Raw genomic sequence first — 15,246 nt, forward strand, 5'->3', positions numbered from 1 at the left:
GTATCAAATTTCTGTTTGTTGTAAAATAATATTTGCGCTGTGTCTCTGATACCTACAGTAGAGCATTCAAACATCAAAGGGGATCTTCCTTTTGTGGGAATTTTAAGTTCTGTGAGAAAATTAGTAGAGAAATTGTTAGGATTTAGAGGTGTGTAATTAATATGCGGGAGTCAAATGTGTTGTGCATTCAGTGTGTTGGATCAGCCCATATTCTGGGAGCGTAATCTCTTAGAGAGGGCCCCAAAGTGCTCTGTAGTGCCTGTGGGCCAGGGCAAAGGATGGAGTAAACAGCTCTGATCTGAGTGGAAAAGCACAGTGAGCCTCGTGCTGGTCTGGATGCGGAGCGTTTGCTGCTCCAAGGGAAGAAATAGCGCTGTCTCGGGGCTGAGGCCATGGCCAGAGCCAGTGCAGCCAGGGGAGATCTTTTAGGAGATGATGTGTTAGTCTCACCAAGATGTTTACACCCCCGTGCCGTTGTTTTCCTGGAACTCTGTGGTCTGGCAGTGTGGGAGCGATGCAGCTGCTGCAGAGCCAACAGGTTGCAGGGGTTTGGATGTGGTGGAAAAAAGGGGAATGTGTCTGGCATGGCACAGGCTAGAGGAATACAGGAATATATACCCCCCACCTTTTTGGGTTTTGTTCCCTTAGGCAGTCTCTACCGTCCGTAGTACATCTCTGTTTGTATGCTAAAATGATCGCTTTCTTGGGGTTTTTATGCTTTTTCTTGTTTCCTTTCTGCAAGGAGTCCTTCAGGGCTTCTGAAGATCTCATTTCTATTCTTGTGATAGCAGGTGCCTTTGATAATCTGTTTTTCTCCAGTCTTGATTATTCTTTTTCTGTGTTGTTTGTTTCTTCCTTTTGGCAATTACATCCTCAATTTTGGATTATTTTAGATTTCTATTGCTAAAATCAAAACATAGTCACTAACCGTCTTTCTGCATTTGCTGATTTATTTTTTTGGGCAGCGAGGCCCCTGCCCCTTTGGCATCCTAGTTGTCTGCATATGGTAATTTATATTGTCTCTTAGCTGCAAGATATTTTTTGTTCAGCAAATTATTCGTGTTTGTTTGCAGTCGATCATTTTTGTTTAATAGCATTTTCTATTCCATGGCACAGCAGTGTCCTGGGAGAAAAGGATTTTCTCCTGGTGCTCTAATGAGTTGTTTTCTTAGCTCTCCCAAATGGTGTCCCATTCTTAGAAACAGTCCAGCAAGTGTCCTTGTGGTGTGGACGTACATCAGGGCTTGGCAGATTCATTCTGCCTTGTTTGGAAATTTCTCAGGCACTGAAGTGAATAAAAGCGACTCCGACAGCAGTGGGATGGAGCCAGGGTGACAATTAGATGCTGGTCCCAGCTTCCTGGATCCTTCTGTGCACGCTCTGCTCAGGGACTCCAGTCTGAGCTCAGCTGCTCCACAGGAGGAATGACTCGGCAGAACACGAAGCCCTGATGTCTCCAAACCAGGAATGATCTGAAATGAGAGTTTTGGTCCTATGATCAAAAGAGGTTTTTTGCAGTTTCTCTGAGTAAAATCCCTCCAAAACTAGCAAAAGGGTTGTATCTGCTGATCAAAGGGTCCTTTGGCATCCCCGGCTGGTGAGACTCAATGCGAAGGGAATTTTCAGAAAGCTCATTAAAAATTAACAATATTGGGAGGGGAAAAAGCCCAGAGATAAAACCTTAGAAATCATGTTCCTTTAATAAAAGTTTTTACCTGAAATGTGAACTAACAGAATGCCCTCTAGAAAACAAGTTCTGTAATACATTCTTTGCACCACATTCCCTATTTGAAGATATGGGAGGTTTATAAATTCTGGATTTATAACTTGTTTTCTTTCTTGTATGGTGATCTGATTGATTTATCTCCGTGTTTGCTATCGTACAATTTACCATATTAAAAAAAAAATATATTATGGATTTCTGCACCTTAGGTTCTTATGGGTTGTATTGATCTTTCAGGGCCTTTCATGTTTTTGAGGTGTGTAAGACAGTGAAACATAAATTCAGAAGGGGGTTTCTGAGGTTTACTTTTTTATAATGTATATATTTTATATTATTGATTCCTTATTTGCTACTGTACAAATGGGAACAACTTTATTATTCTTTTGACATTACTTGTAGTTAAAATCAGCCTTCTTTGTTTAGTCTTTGGTGTTTCTTACTGATGTTCCAGAAGGGATACAGAGGAGGCACTGTACAGAAACCTCTGGATGAGATGTACAAGTTAATAACCAATGAGCTGAGATTTTATGATATCCACAGTGAACTTTTGGGGAATCTCAGAAGTGAGAGCAAGTGTGGTACTGCTGGAGTGAATTACAGAAGAGAAGTGTAAAAAAGCTTAGTTTTGAATGCATACTGAATCTAAAAATAATTGCAGGCATAATTAAGATACATGACTTCCTGTGGCAACCTCTTATTCTCTTTCTTGGTGTAATTACCTGAAGATTACTGTAGTCTGGATACAATTTTGTGGTTTATTTCAATATATTTGCTGGTTTTGCATTCAGTGGTAAAGCTAAGCTTAAAAAACAAACAAACAAAAAATCAACCCACCCAGGACAGAATAGTTAAATTTCCTTTATTTGTTTGTTTGCTGCTCACTGTTCTACCTCTGGAGGAGCACCAAGCACCTCAGGATGTGGGAATGTCCTGCTAGGGTTTTCCTTGGATCTGTTTTCAATGACTTGCATCTAGAGACAGAGAGACTGCCTGGTGCTGTGTGCCTTTGCTGCCGTATTCAAAATCTTTTTCTTTTGAAAGTAGTGAACGACTCTTTGAATATCAAGGCTGATTATAGATGTTGTTTTAAGGAGGTCTTTTAGGCTTTAATTTACACCTTTGACTACTTAGTACCAGAAGAAATGTCTGCCAGGCCCCAGGTGGATTAAAGGGAAAACAACTTAATCAACAGGCAGAAGCCCTTGTTTGAAGTAATTGATTGTAATTTTGCTTTGGATTTAGAGAAATCAAACTTTGTGGAGAAAATAACTGCGCTGCCATCTATTAAAATGTTTGATTTGCTACTAAGATTGAATTGTTGTAGTAGAAGTGGTATTTATTTTGCTAATCAGACTGATTTACTGCTTCGCTCTGCTTTTGTTAAAGCACATAACCTTTATTTATACAAATTATTTAAGTTTTTATGACTTTTTATGAAGTTGCAAGTTGATGAATACTGTGTTTCTAATTTATTGTGTCAAAGCACATTTAGAGGAAGGCGTGTATCTAATGCACAAAATCTTCACTTGGTTTACTGTTGCAGTGGATAAAGAGGGAAAACTGGATAAAGAGGGAAACTTCTACATTTCAAACTAGGAAAAAGTACTCTTTTGACAGTAATGAAATGAACTGATTTTCATGTTCAGTATTTTGGAATAAGTGAGGGTTTGTCATCTCATTACTGGCAGATTAATTTCTCATCCTTGAGTATCCAGAGTACATACAAGGCACTGAAGCCACTTGAATGCAAAACAGTTGTGGTATTAAAAATAATTTCTATGCCACTGTAAAAGCTGATCACTTAACACTTTTAGTTCATGAACGCTCTGCCCATGATTTCCAGCAGTTCCATTGATTGCTTAGTTTTTTTCAAAATTTAATATATCGCTTGATTATTTCATTTATTTGATTTTTTTCCTAGTGGATTAAAGCAGATTTTGGTACAGGTAGCCAAAAGTTTAAGTTGAATTTGAAATTAAAAACTGAACTTAATTTTGACATGGTATTTCTATAGTTTCTATATCTGCAGTGGGTTCTGTTGTCAAAACATGGAAGAATTTCAGTTAAAGAATTACAAAAGGATTTTTTTATTGGCTTTTTTTTTTAAATAGAAATTATTCGCAAATATGAAAAACCTCCCTCTTTTTGAAAGAAATAAACAGAAATGCTTCTGCAGAATTCTCTCTTCTGCTCCCCTCATGCTGTGAGGCAGCGGCACTGGGCAGGAGACACAGCCCTGCTGTAGGGAGCCAGTGGAGACACTGCCCCCCAATTCTCTTTAGGCACCATCATTTAGTTGTGTTTTGTTCTAGTTGGTTAAAATAATAAGCAGCAGGGTTTAAAATTTACTGTATGGTATCTGTAGGGATTTGTATTTTAATCTTTCTTAATTCTAAACATATTTAATGTTGATATCATGGAAGCATCTATGTTCTTTACTAGAATTTTTAAGTTCACCCTGACTCAGTCCTGGCTTTTTGGGTCTCTCTGGCCATGAGTAACTCAGCTACTCATCTTGGGCAGTGCCCACAGTTTTTCTTTGCAAGAGATTTGGTTAATTTAAAAGAGAAAAATAAAAGCCTCAGGAGGGTTTGGGTGGAGTGCCTGAGATAGGACTGCTGAAATGACCTCACCAGGTCAAGTCTACTGGTGACTGAGGATGAGCAGGAGTATCTTTCTGGTTTGTTAATCAAAAGGAACGAAAATGTTGGCTTTAATGTTTTTGCAAGTACACCTCTCTTCCTAAAATGTGTCACATGAGAGACGTGAGGTGTGTTTGGACATAGAGAGTTACATGTGAAATCAGATTGCCCCCTTGGCAATTTTAAGTACTACCAAAAACGAGGAGCTGCTGCAGTGTTCCATTGCACCACGTTGCTTTAATCCAGGGTTATTTCCTTATCTTGCCCTTTATGGCTCTACAGCTTGTGCTGGGACAGAGGAATTTCATGCAGTGACGGGAGGCTTCGTAGATCTCTTCCATACGTGTGTTACTACCACTTTACACTGTTGTTGCTTCTCTGGCATGAATTATTTGCACTTCGCTGTGGCTGCCCCCCTTCATCCACACTCATCTTTGCCCTGTGAGCCTGTGGTTGGTTCTGGCTGGTCCATGGAGCCACTATCTTCAAAATTTGGTAAGAATGTTTGGCAAGTGCCATTTTGAGGACTGGCAATTGTTCAAGTCAGTTAAGAATTTTGTAGTAAAGTCGTTACACAATGAAGTTATAACAATTAACTCTTCATATGCAGGCTAAAATAAATGAGTGTCATTTCATTTTTACTGCTTTACGGGAAGATATTAGGAACAAAAACATAAAACTAGTAAAGTTTTCTGAATCACTGCATTAACAGGTCAGGTAAAAATGCCCCAAGGAAATTATCTTGACTTGACAAAAGAACAAATAGTGCTAATTGCTCTTAAACTGAGCTTGTTTAGTCTGCAAATGTTGCTGGCAAAACAGCATCCTTCTTGTTTTTGTGAGAGAGGGAGCGTCAGTGTGTAGGTGGCGCGCACACACAGCCTGCTACAAGTCCAGGAGGGTCAAGGAGACTTCTCTGAAAAAGTGTCAAAACCAGTCCAGTAGTAGTATTCCTGGGAGAATATGGCAAGTGGATTTATTTCTGGGTAAAGTTGGTATAAAAAAGAAGGGCAATGTGTTAAATGGGTCAGAAGTGCTAGCGTTTGAGACATTTTATAATTCCAAAATTTTGCTTGTTCCTTAGGTAGCGATAAGAAAGATAAGACACAAGAAGAAGTCTGATAAACAATTGCAGCTGTACAGTGTCATACAACAAAAAATACATATCTTGAATCTTGTTTTTATCTGATCTGGTAAACTGTCTCTCCTGAAGTGCAGCAGCTTGTAAACCTGTGTTTTTATTACTTGTTGGTGATGGAAGATGCGTCATTATTGGGCTGCCAAGTAGTGTGTGTTTATTACTCTGTGCTCTATAGGGTCTGTGTATCTGTTAGTGCTAAATACCTCATTGTTCCATTTCAACATTCTGCCACTGATGTGGAAAAGCATGGCATAAAAGCATCCTCAAAAAAACAGGGAAGAAAAGCCCTTGACTAGGTGTGACTAAAATAATATCTACCGTGTTCTGTTTGGAGATGAACCAGACCCCAATATTTGACATTTGACACTGAGGGGAAATACTTTTGCTAGGTGGAGCATTTTTGACAAGTGTGTTTGTTTGATACTCCTCCCCCAAGCATTTGTCACTTGTTTCATTGGTTAACCAATGTGTGTTAGCATGATCACAAAAGAAAGCGGCAAAATTTACAGGCCTTCTGTTTGTTCTTTATCAATAAAAAGAACGAAATATCTGTAGATTCAAATGGAAAATAGAGGCATAGCTTTTTTTTTTTTTTTTAAGTTCATAAGCATTCATCATTTTTTCCTTTTAAAAATGAAAACTGGGCTGGTCTGTGGATGCTTTAGTGAATCTATATCAGAGCAGCAAAAACTACATCAGGAGCAAGTCACTTCAGTGATGGCACCCATCTGGCATATTTTAATATTAAGGTGTGGGTAAATTTTCTATCTTTAACAAGTTGAAAGATTAAGGAAGTTTTATTTCCCAAATACCAGGAACAGAGGTCTTGAGTTTGTTACTTTTTCTGACCAGTCTAGTAGATCACATTGATAAATGTGAGTTGACTTAAAGAAGAAAAGTCCCAAACCCACCAGTTTCATGAAGCCTTGACAGCACTTACAGAGAATGAGAATTCTGTAGGCGACTGCAGAGGCAGAATTCTGTAAATGAAATTCCCAAACGGTGAAATCCTATCCCCAGCCTATTCCAGTTTGAACGAGATTTGCAGGATGCACAGCTCAGCCAGTTTCAGATTCCTGGTGTGAAACAATCAAGATAAGAATCAAAAAGTAAAGAAAGGGAAAAGCCCTGTTAGATTGAACACTATGCACTAATCTTTCTCCTTAGGCAGAATTACTCCTTCCAGAGTCCTTACTACTCTTGTTTAAAATAACAGAAGCCCCATGGCACAGAGTTTCTCTTAACTTGTCTTCAGCTGCATGATTTTGTTATGGGGAAGTTTTTTTCCTTGGTTATTTAAAATGTATTTGCAGCTACCCAATCTTCACTAGACAAATCTAATTCTTCTCATTACCCTTGACATTTGCTCCTGTGAAATTGCTGTTTCTTCTCCTGTCAGGGATGTTACGTAGCTGTACTTGAGACTGATACCTTAACTAACATCAGCATTCTTTTTTCAACTTTTTTAATGTTTGTAAACTGGTGTAATAGGTTATCTAATCACACTTCCACTATAAACACCTGCTGTGTGTTGCTCTGTGTGTGTAACACATACGTTCAAAGGGATATAAATTGAGCTGTATAGCTGCAGTGACCGTAGGAAATTCAGCAGAAAATATTTCCAGTGAAACAAAACTACTGACTTCACTCTTTGGCAGCAAATTAAGTTTGCTTAGGGTTTTTTTGCACTCATTTTCAATAGGGACGAACCTTTTCCTACACGTAAGAAAATCCAACGTAATTGAAATGTTAATTAACATATCAAACAGTATTTTTAGAAGGTTTTTTTTTTTAATTTCAGGATAGATCACCTAGGTATATCCTGGAGGTACGTAGTTTAATAGTTCCATTGTACACATATAGGTAAACCCTCTTTACTGCTTGGAACAGGCTTGAATAAGGACATTGTTAGGTTGTTACCAATTAATCATAGCCTAGTTGATGATCTTTGTAAGACCTCTCTGCTGTGGTTTCATTTCCTGATGCTCATCAGTTCTTTTCAATGTGTTGTCTGTGATGAATCAAATACATGTTTTCCTTGGTCATGCCGGAGTCCTGTTGTTAAAAAAAAGAACAAGTGGCACGATTATATTAGTTTAATATGCTGCTGTTGATTAATGACTTTAGTCCATTTATTTATTAAATGCTGTTCTCCTTGACCATAGTGCTAAAGTAAATATTTTGCTATGTCTCTCTGTCCTGTAAGCTCCTTATTTATTGGAACATGTTTTGGTGTCTCTTACTCCCTGTACAAGTCTGATATTGATGCAACTATTTTGCTATTCAGTCAGTGTGACAGGCAAACAGCTCTGGTATCTAAATGGTTTGAAAAGACAACAGAATAACAGATACATGTTTTATACAGGTAGTTGTTGTGCTGTTGCTGGTACAACTCATACCTAGTACATCATTCCATGTTTGCTGAGAGCTTTTTTTGCTGGGCTCCCTTTTGCAGTCCAAAGCACCAGGCATCCCTTGGAAACATGTATTTTGATATGGAGCTATAGGGCTGCTCCTGCATTTCTTCCCTTTCAGGGCTGTCTTCCCTCTTCCTTTCTTGAGCCAGTTCTATCCTCCTTTGACCCTGCAGTGGGATGCTTCAAGAGCTGAGTGGTAGAAAACTGTTAATTTTTTTTAGAGGAAAGGAAGTGTTGAGAACACCCAGCTGGGAGAGGGTTGATGAGGGTAGACTGAGGTCTCCCCACGCAGTAGCAGTTAGATCTTGGCTTGGATGTGACTTGAGCATAAAATTAAACCAAAGCCTTCAGGTGAGCCACATCTCTGATCTCTTAGGGACAAGAGACAGCTCATTTGGGAACAAGAGTCCCTCTGTCTTCTGTGATTTTTAGCCCTTGCTGCAGGGAAGGCTTCCCTTCTCAGGAGGCAGGAAAGCTTTCCACGGTAATGAGAGGCACAGGCTTTTTTGCTATACCCTGCTCTGCAATTTGTCACAGCTCAGTAGTTGCTGTGTAAGAATAAGTTGTCCTTTTAGCAGGGATGTCTGGATAACCAGTGCATGAACAAGGGCAGCCCTCTCCAGGTAGGTTTTAACTCTTTATGAATCAGAGCCCTCACATGAGGTTGCAAAATTGCTCTGTTAGAGAAGTGGTGGAGGCATGGAAATAACAGGGGCCAAAGGTTTGTAGGGAAGATGGTATTGTCTACTGGTGGCACGGTGTGATGAGCTGGAAAAAGGAAAAAACATCCTTGTGTTTCTTGGTCTTAGGCAACTTGTCTGCTGCTTAGTCACAGGGTTTACCTGTACAGGAGGAACTTAATCTGTAGGTTATTTGTGTGAAAATATGACCAAGACACAGTAGTTGTGTGGAAAGGTGATGCTGCTGCCTGAGTGCATTGTGCCTCAGGTATCACTCAGTTTTGAAAAATTCCAGGGGAAAGGAGAGGGGGCTGCAAGCAGAAGTGCAGCAGCTTTTGTTGACCAGTATTTTTGAAAACAAAAAAGAAATTATTCCTTGATGCATTTAATTGATGATCTCAGGGCATTCAGTGTTAACCTTTTTTGGCAGTGTGAGAGGCTTATGTTTTTCTCTGGCTTTGCACAAAATAATTATAGTAATGATAATTTTAGGAAGAATCTGGAACACATTATAAACACTAAGGTGTTTTAGTGGAGCTGTATCCCAGGAACATCTGGAGTGTATGAGCCCAAGCTCCACCACAAACTTTCTTTTGGCCTCTGGTATGATTTAAAGTTTTCAGAAAAATATTTTCATACCTGTGGATTTGTAAGTGCTTTTGAGTTTTAAAAGTAACTCATAATTTTGAGGGCTATTTTAAAGGAATTCTTGGATCCTAACTCTTCAGCCTGTGCTATTACTACCACATACCCAATATCACAAGTAAGGTGGATTTGTAAGAACGTTTTGGAATACCTTTGTTTTTAAACCTGACATTTGCTGCAAGGGCAAGTATCCTGGGAAGTACTCCTGCAGTGGGCAGACAGAAGGCAACCAGCCTTCCTACTGTGTCCTCAGACAGGGAGGGTCACTTCAGCACCACTGGGTGTACACAGCACTCAGGGTCAGTGGCCACAGTGGGACAACTTGAGCCTGTTGACGTCAAGCTGTCTGCAAACACCTCTTGCAGCAGAGCCCGAGCCCCACTGCATTGTCTGAATGTCCTCAGCAGCTCCTTAGCTTGGCTTGGCAAAAATGTAGATCTGAGCTGCTACTCTGAAAGGATGCCCTGTTTGACTTCTGGGTGCCCAAAGAACTAAAGGTGGTAGTGGCAGCAACACTGAGGGAAAACCAGCCAGGGCTCCCATGGTGGTTACACTCATTGAGGTTGAAAGTAACACAATATTGTCACATCCTTTTGTTATTTTGGGGAGATTTCCTTATTTAAACATTTTGAGCCTAATTCCAAATGTGATGTCTGCATAAAACATGTGTCCCCTCTCCCCAAATCATGGCATATTGGAGATAGAATTTTAATGAAATCAATAAATTAAGCTTGCCATAATCTAGATAAGTTCTTCTGCAAGGCCACCATGAATCCCAAAGCAGAGGAATATATTGTTCTGAAAACACAGCATCTGTCTAAAAACACAGTTGAGGCAGGCACTGTGAGCAGAAGAAGGTGATTTTCCAGGAAAGTGGTTTGAGCTTTGTTCCATATTGCCCCATTGGAGACCAATTTAAAAGTCCTTCTAACCTTGCAGCTATCAGTTCCCTACAAACACATTTCCATGTTGACAAAAGCAGCTGCTGCCTTCCTTCAGCTGTGAAGGCTCATCTCAGTTAACTGGCTCTGAGTAGGGAAGGGAAGGGTTCTCACCCACCAGTGCAGCTGAGTTGATTTAGCGAGCTGGAGAAGGTTGAATTAGTATCATGGGAAATATGTCTGTTCTTACTTTGAGGAAAGGGAATGGGAAAAAATATTCTGAATTTTTTTTTGTCTCTTGGTTCAGTTTTTTAGGTATGTATTTGAAATCTGTATTAAACATACTGAGAATAATAGAGTGGCTGAAAGTTACACATCAGATTTTTTTTTTTTTTTTTTTTTTAGACAAGGAAAAATGTTTTTCTTTTTCCCATTTGAAGTGAGTCTGCTGACAGTATCCAGTTTGACAGGCTGTTTTTGCTGATTATTACGCCAGTGATGAATTTAAATTTAAAACTTAGTTCTAGTCCAAAAACACAGAAAAAATATTTGTCAGTATGCTACTGTTACGATCAATATGACACTAGTCATCAGGTCCACTATTTTCAGAAGAAAACCCCCACAAATTGGAAACTACCTTGAATTTTCACAGGTGGGCCCCCATCCTCGAGGTAGCAGTCTGTGAAGGTGGGGTTTTTGTGAGTGCTTTAGGTCCTTTGGCAGAGTGCTTTGAGTAATAACTGTTTATAGTCTTTCCCAGTCTAGACTGGGTTTAACTTCATTCTCTAGGACCTTCTAACTTCCAGTTTACATGAATTGGATTACTTGCTAATGAATTTTATTTAAATGCCTTGCAAGTGAAATGGTGCTGCAGCACTGCTCACCCTCCTTCTGTGGGTACTGGCTGATTGGTATTGACAAGATTTACTGGGGTGCTTTATGGGTTTTTAATGGAGCTGGCTAAGTTGGTTTCCTCTCCAGCAATTCAGCTTCCTTCCCTTTCAGTGTGCTAGGAGCTATTTTCTGTGATTGTCTCAGTTTTTGACTGTTACAGAAATTGGTGTTTAAACTCCTGCAGCATTCTTTTGCTCTGGTCTGACTTGTCCTGTGTTTGTCATTGCACAGTGGATCCTGTTTCTGTGGGCTTACAGTGAGTGGTTTCTGTATCCGGATGATCTTTTCTCCAGAATAGTGCTGTCTGGTTGCCCAGTTCTTATTCTTTATCCCCTCAGAAACCCTTTGTTTTGGCAGTTGGTTCACATATGTTCATAGACATACAGGTGCTTGTTCTATGTAAGAGTATTCCTGAAGTGTTGAAAGTTGTACGGATGTAATGTGATACGAATGTACAAGTTAAGCATTTCTTCTTTGAAGCATCTGGAAAGTCAACTTACATCAGGTTTTTCTATTTTTCTGATGGAAGAAAGGTAAAAGAACAAAGATCAGGAAATAAAAATCTCTCAATTGACAGAGAAGAGCTGTTTCAGATAGAGTTTAGGAATTTGTGTGGAAGTGTCTCTGGGCAGGTCTTAGATACTTTCAGTGCTTCCTGATGAGGCTTCTTGTAAAACATCTTCGCCCACGCCGTGTTCCCAGAGTGAAGTACTGGAGCAGTCTGTGCATGTTATTTTGTCACTAGGAACCCTATTGCTACCTACCAGTTTCAAGTAATGACAGTTTTTAACAACGTCTTGTGTGTGGTGCTGATTTACCCCCCCACACACTCGTGCGTATTTGTTTCTCCTGAAATTTCTGAGTTGGTATTTGTCTCAGTTTAGCCTCTCCGTCAGATCTGAAAAGCAGATGTTGTTGTAGACGTGCTGAATTGCTTTAAAAAAATTGCCATACATCACTGTGGAACTGTGATTAAAAGGAATAACTTTGGTTTTCTCTGTTTATGTTCCAAGCGCAGCAGTGGTAGAATCACCATTAGCTTTGTGTGTGCCTATTAACCAAATGAAAGGAAGGATTCAATGGAGTGATTAGTTTTCAATTTAGGCTTTTAAAATTATTGTCTCATGCTTTTTGCAGCCTAGTTACTGAGGGGCATATCCAGGATTTAGTTATTTTTAATTCTATTTTGATTGGGACACTTTTTCCAGATACTGAATCTAGATAAAAGCAGGATACTGAAGAATAATGTAGAAGAAAAGATACTGTGTCCTTAGAAGGCTTTTGTAATTTGGAACACGCAACATCTAATGACTAAATTTGTTGTTAGAGCTCAAATAGCACCAAAATCTCAGAAAGTAGTATAAACAGTGTGATCCTAAGAGGATTAGGAAAAAAACACAAGTGCACAAGTTCACATGGGGAACCGGAGCAATTCAAAGCTCACACAAAAACCACTGGTTTAGCTGTAGCACAAACCCAGTGTAATGTCTGGGAAGGAGAAAAATAGCACCAATAGCAGCATTTCTGGAAGGAAATGGTTAAACATTTCTGCAAGTAGCTTTTAGAGAAATCCTTGCTTTGAACTGATTATGTTTGGAAACAGATAAGAACTAACATCAGTGTACAGCTGGTCTGTGTGTTTATAACCAGATTTGTCACTGTGTTGGTGCCAGGGTTGTTTTTATCTGTGGTTTCCTTTGTACCACACAATTATTACTTGGTTGATAGCAGCAGCCCAATCTGTGCAAGCAGCATGGATGGGTATTTGCTGCTTTGGTGAAAGTGGTTTGGTGTGTTAGTTTTGGTCCTGCAGGTGGGAACTTGCCTGTTTAAGGCCTGGGACCTGGGTGGTCTGTGTGCACCGAAGCAGGATGCTCTTCATGGGAGAGGATGTTGGGTGTTGTACTGAGTGTTTGGCCCAGAATCTCAGAGGGACACGGGCATCAGGTGTGTCATTCTGTGCAGAAAAAACTGGTGTGGGCAAGGCTGGTGAGCACTGGCTATGAGCACATGTCAGTGCACACATGGCAAAATCTTTCTTTTCAAGTTGAGGGAAGCAGTGTTCAATTGATGTTGAGCACATTAGTCATCAGGCAGTGGTGAGGTGTTCCCAGACCTCCAATATGAAGGATCCCAACTCACAAGCTACTGTGCGTTCCCCAGGTGTGCCTTATCAACTTCAAGGGCATCTGGTGGATTATTTTTAAGCGTCACATAGTGTAGCTGTTACTACATCTGGGCACCTGTTTAAATCACCGTAATGTGTCAGAATATAAAGGTGAGAGATAGTCTAAAATCAATAAATTATAACTGTCACCTGCATTGTTTCAAGGTACATGCCAAAATCCAATAGGATAAATTTGGAAAGAAAAAAAGCTGCTGATGAGACATTTGTACTCAGCAATTGATTCTGAAGAAGGACATTGCAGAGTTTTCTAAATGTTTACACCTCGTTTCAAGCACCCTTATTTAAAACTGGAGCCTACAACCAATTAACATTGAGTGAGGAATGAAGCGAAGTCAGTGAACCCTTTCTTTTCTCATTCTCTGCTCTCTTGAGTCTTTGCTTCCAGCTTTTTCCGTGTCACTGCCCTGTTTAGATGTAAAGCAAAGGACAAGAAGCCTCTTCCACGGATCAGGCGGAAAGGTTTCCCTCTCTGGCTTTGATGATAAGTACTGCACTCAAGATTGCACAAGGGCAAAGAGGTGTTGGAAGGAGACAGTCTGGGCAGTGTGTACTGAAGAAAGCCTTTTTTCATTGAAGAAAATGGTTTATGTTTGTGCAATCATCCTTTTATTTATGTTTGCCATGGTCCTTCCCAAATGAAATAACCCCTACCAACAGGGTAGCAGGGCCCTCCTCTGCCTTTCTCTGCACACAGCTTTTATCATGATTTAGACTGTTCTCAAAAGAGTATTGGTTGGTTGCTGTTTTTCTCTCTTTTTAAGGAAAACTCTTGTTATAAGCAAATACATGGGGTCTGCAGAGCGGGTGTTAATGCTTTCTCTTCTTTGCAGGTCTGCAGCTCAGGCTGTGGAAAAAAAGCTTTCTGAGTAGCCTTGCATAGGATACTGTACCACTTGAGGAGTGGAGTTTCACTCAGCCTATTTACATAATTTCTGCAGCACTAGTACAACTAAGCAAGGAAATAAGAGCATGTTTGCAAATTCTTTCAATTCCCTGCATTCCTCAGCATCCTCTGCAGTGCCTCTTGCTTGCACTGTGAAGGTGATGTTTCTGCCTGCTTTGTAGGATCTTCTAAGAATAAAATAAGCCCCAATGCTGCAGCTTTTCTGCTTCTTGTTTGTTTGTTTGGTTAGTTTTTTTGTTTGTTTGGGTTTTTTTTTGTCTGGGTCCAAAAATGGCTCTAATAAATGATTTCCTGCTGGTTGAGCCTGAAAATTGCACGTGAGAACCTTGTGTTGATCATGAGTCCCACAAACGATAGTTATTCTTTACTCATAGTAAAAGTTTTCTGAACACAGGTTGCAGATGCTTGGTAAAGAATTTAATCTAAAAATAGTCTGGTAATGCTTTATTAGTCACCCATGTCCATCTGTCACCCTTCCTGCTCTTTGAGTGGGCGATTAGATTATGTCCTAAAGAAAAGTCATCTGGCAAGTATTTGTATAGAGGGCAACCGCTCAGGAATATTAGTGTGAATAAAAATTGTTTGTCACTGCTGAATAAAAATGGATGTTGCAGTGGATGGAGTTACCACATATCTGGACATCAAAAGCTGTGTGCTTATACTTCGTTATTTTATTGTTGGGTGCATAAAATTATTATTGACATGTAAAGGAAATTACAAAAATGTAGGAGAGTGTGGATTTGTTTGGACTATGTTTTTGTTTGGGTTTTAGTGGTGGACAAGATTTCTCTTGGATTTTGCACTAGGAAGATTTCTGTTATGTACATGTTGTCAAGTGTTGCTAGCAATTAGTATGAGCTGATGTTTTTTTTTTTTTTAATTACTGAGGTCACTGCTGGAGTTGGAAACTCTTTAGGCTCATGGGCACACCTGTGTATATAAATTGAGTTATTTAGTGTGAGATGGGTTAGGAAAACAGATTTATTTTTCTTCCACTGCTTCACAGTGGATGTAACCATTTTGGAAGTCATACTACTGGAATGCCGATTTTTGTTTGGGGCTTTTCAGAGTGTTTAGATGTCAGTAGCTGTGGTTTATTTCCAGAAGAAATTTGGCATGGACAGATGATAC

At 39.7% G+C, this 15,246-nt stretch overlaps 1 protein-coding gene across 5 annotated transcripts in view; it reads left to right on the forward strand.

Moving 5' to 3' along the window:
- TBL1XR1 (TBL1X receptor 1) overlaps positions 1-15,246 on the forward strand; it is a 109,736-nt gene that overhangs the window by 31,806 nt on the left and 62,684 nt on the right. The window lies entirely within an intron of this gene.

Source organism: Corvus moneduloides, chromosome 10 (assembly GCF_009650955.1).
Source record: "Corvus moneduloides isolate bCorMon1 chromosome 10, bCorMon1.pri, whole genome shotgun sequence".
Classification (NCBI taxonomy): Eukaryota; Metazoa; Chordata; class Aves; order Passeriformes; family Corvidae; genus Corvus; species Corvus moneduloides.